Source organism: Gadus morhua, chromosome 13, assembly GCF_902167405.1.
Source record: "Gadus morhua chromosome 13, gadMor3.0, whole genome shotgun sequence".
In the NCBI taxonomy this organism is placed as follows: Eukaryota; Metazoa; Chordata; class Actinopteri; order Gadiformes; family Gadidae; genus Gadus; species Gadus morhua.
The window spans coordinates 11,446,605-11,450,716 of NC_044060.1; the positions used below are offsets into that span (position 1 = coordinate 11,446,605).

At 47.5% G+C, this 4,112-nt stretch overlaps 1 pseudogene; it reads right to left on the reverse strand.

Annotated features, from left to right (window-relative positions):
- Window positions 1-318: 318 nt before the first annotated feature.
- Window positions 319-3,545, reverse strand: LOC115557489 (F-box only protein 24-like; annotated as a pseudogene).
- Between the last annotated feature and the right edge of the window lie 567 nt (window positions 3,546-4,112).

The following is a 4,112-nucleotide window of genomic DNA, read 5'->3' on the forward strand; positions in this document are numbered from 1 at the left end:
TGGAGCCATGGCGACGGCGCTAACTACTGTGTCAGCCCAAGGTAGGCATCATGCTATCCCCGCTGACCCTGTAGTGTACCAACACAACAGACGTGTTGTTGTGGCGCACGCACGCACATACGCGCGCTTGCTAAAATATACACAAAAGGACATAATCACATGCATACATGTAAGGACCTCTAAAACAAGGCCCTTAATTAATTATATATTTACGGTATGTTATATATATTTGGGTTATATTTTATTATATATATATATATATATATATATATATATATATATATACTCAATTTGCCAGTATGCTTTGTGGTGTGAATGTTTCCAATGTTTCTGGGCAAATGTAGAGCTTTAAACCAATCAAATTATTTTTTTCTTTTTGTGATTTATTTTTACATGTTGCTGGGCAGTTGTAGGGCTGTAAGCAAATCACATTCTGTAAATAGTTTCGGGGGCGTAATAAACTGTATATTTTCTTTGTATCTTTATTTACATGCTGCTGGGCAGTGGTAGAGCTGTAGGCCAATCACATTCTTTAAATTAGTTTATGCCCGCAAAATCGCTGTTTTGTGGGGGTCCGAGGTGAGAGCAGTGCAATCCTGGAGTCCGAAGAGAAATGTCCTATTCTCGACTGTTCAATGCCGGTTACCATGGTGTGTTTTTGCCGTTCAGTTTGTGCATTAGGCTCCCAGACCGTGTCCGATAGTAGATACTAGCTGCGCTGTGTTGCTGTGTGGGACGCAGGACCCATAGCTAACTACTGCTGCTTTCCTCGGATTTCCACCTCCGGGATCATCCGCCAGAAAGATGCGTCAAGCGGGTTGTTTGACCACATCGCTGCAGGACAACACCTGCGATCGCACAGAGTTTTTCCCGAACTCATGACCGATGGGTCGTGAGTAAATGTACACATACCTGTGCTTAAAAAGGCTTTCGAGTCGATCAAACACAGGACAATGTGGATAAGCATTTTTGGTGGCATGAAAACAGATGTAAATACAGCAGAAGCAGTGGCAGGAGTGGTGGAGGTGGTGATGATGGAGGGGGAGGTGACGGTGGTGTGGGTGATGGTGGTGGAGGTGATAGTGGTGGTGACGGTGGTGCTGGTGATGGCGGTATCGGAGGAGATGGTGGTGGGGAAGGTTGTGGCATGTGGCTCACTGGCAGACAGCGTGGAGCTGCTCTGTGATGTCAATGCTGGACGTTGAGCTTCTCAAACATGTGGCTGCCTTCGGGGTGGCCTGGCAGGCAGCCTATTGTGCTGCAGCCACAGCAGTGGAGCTCCTTAGCACCAAACTCGTCCTAAAGCAGGAGGCGAGTGTGGTGGAGCCCGCACCACACCACACATCCGGCTCAGCGCCACCGCCACCCGAGTGGAGCGTGGACGGGTGACGGTGTCCCCAGTCCCTAACTGGCCAGGACAGTTACTGCCCTTCATGAACACGCCGCCCCATTCGTTAATCAGGCAAAGATGGCTCTTGCTAAGGGACCACTTGATTGGGCAGTTGTTGGGCAGTGACCTTGTTGGGCAGTGGCAGATAAATAGGAGTGAACGAGGCATCTGGATTCAAGGCTTGCTGGTGCACAAACATCTTCTGGTAGAGACCAGGGGTGTGTACCTTCATAAAGGCCTTCACCCTTCACATGTCAAGAAGAGAGCGTCGTTTTGGCTGCTGTAGATCTGTTTGGTGATCAGGGGTTCCTGAGCATCGCCGATGACGTTCGGCTGCATGCACAGCCTGAATGAGGAGTTTACATCCAGCTGATCATCCGCAAAGGAAACACCATACACCATCCCTGTGTCAGTGAGCAACATCAGATGCCGGTTGAAAGTTGGACCTGTGAGGCGGATCTGAATGAACGGCGCACTGTGTTGAAAGACCATCTGCTTCACGCATGCGCCCGTTTGCATAAACTTAATGTAAACGTTGAAAACGTTTTGCAAGACCTGTGAACTCAATCAAGCAGAAGACTCTGCCTCAAAGAGCCGCTCCTCTCTCAAACATCCAGAGTTCGGGGCCCATGGATTTAGTTTGCATTGACTTTCTTTCGATGGAGCCCGACTCTCAAAATGTCTGCAATATGCAAGTGATAACTGACCACTTAACGCGTTTTGCGCAAGCATTTCCCACCAAGGACCAGACAGCTGTCACAATGGCGAAGACTCTATGGGAGAGGTATTTCAAACATTATGGCTTGCCTACTCTCATTCACTCCGACCAGGGCAGGGACTCTGAAAGGCGACTGGCTAAACCGATGCTGACCATGTTGGGGGTTAAGAAGTCGAGGATCTCTCCTTATCACCCGCAGGCCGACCCTCATCCTGAGCGCTTCAGCAGGACTTTGTTAAACATGTTGGGCACGCTTGAGCCTCATCAGAAGCCTAGGTGGAGTGAACATATTGCGCATTTCGTCCATGCCTATAATTGCACTCTCAATGAGGCTACTGGGTACTCACCTTACTTCCTTATGTTTGGTCGGGAGTCTTGGCTCCCTGTTGATGTCTGTTTTGGTGTTTCATCTGATGACACGTCGTCTGCATCACATCTGGAGTATGTGGCCAAGATGAAAGAGGAGTTGCAAGCTGCTTATCAGCTAGCGCAAGCTTCCGCGGATAGGATGATTGAGAGAAACAAGGAGCGCTATGACCAGAAAGTCTGTTATTTCAGCCTGAGTCCTGGGTCCGCGTGTTGATAAGGAATCTGGGTTTGAAGGGGAAGCACAAGCTTGCAGACAGGTGGAGTTCTTGTCCTTATGTGGTGAACGGTCAGCTCGGTGATCTTCCTGTGTACTGGCTGAAACCTTTGGATGATGGGCTAGTCAAGGGGATGCACCGTAACCACATCTTGCCTATGGGACAGGAGGTAAGATTGGGTCCTGTGGCTGATAGCACTCCTGCTCCTTGCCCTAGAGCTGTGAGGCGTAGAAAAGCTAAAGAGAAGCGTAGACCAGTTGAACCAGAAGGAATCAGACTCCATGGTGCCTTGTGTCTCCCCTGCTGCTAGTGACTTTAGTTAAATGCATCCACTTAGTGAGGGGGTTAGTAATCCAATAGAGACAGAACCTATTATCAACCCGCATAGGTCTACTGAAAGAATTAGTTATCTCAATGCTCCACTTGCAACTGGCTCTGATGTAGCTCCTTCTGAGTCAGAACCTGTGCTGCGCAGGTCCGACCGGGACAGGAATCCTACAGATAGACTAACCTATGGCAAGCTGGGAGTACAGGGTGGGATCCATGTTGTAGCATCACACATAGCAACTGGGGATGTGCATTTCTGGCATAAATACTATTCAATATTCGCTGAGAAGTATTCGTATAACATTCGAAAATCTGTCAATCAAGAACCCCGCACGCACACACACACAACAACTGCGCCATCAACATTTAACATCAAAATTACTTCAACGTGGACTGAGGCAGATAGTCCTACATGCGCCGAAAAAAGATCGCTCTTTATTTTACTGAACACAGCCTGCATGACGTGAACTAGACATGTCTTAATCATATGGAAACTATGGCCCAAAAAATTGCTTCACACGGTGTGTCTTTTTTACAATTTATTTGTTACCAGCATTCGTAGTGTTGATCAGCAGAGAAACGTCGCTTAGCAACCGAGGACGCTGGGATTGATAAGTTACCAGACTACTTACGGAGTGATACGACAGAAAAAAAAAATCTTCTTTCCTCGACAGCAGTTATTATATGCTTAGCAACAGTGAATTATCATAAAATTATTTACCACCGGAAGTTGTGAAGGCCCATGCAAGTTCAACAGCATTGAGAAGAGCCGTGTAATAAATAACGATAGTCACATTCATTATTAAATTTTCTACGTGAGTGTGACTATTCGACTATTCGACGATCGTTGCCCATCCCTAATAGCAACAGGGCAGCCTCATGCCTGGTGGTGTAGCCCACACATCCGTTGCAACCCATGTGCACCTACACCTGTAATAATGCCATGTACACCTGCCATTGCACCCATAGCTAGTTTCTGAGCACTAGGCTATGTTTGTTGTTTTGGTTTGTTGTTTTGGTTCCTTCTTTTCTTTGTCTTTCACCTTATAATGTATGTAACCCAGCTTGGGGGGGGGGGCATGCTATTGGGGGG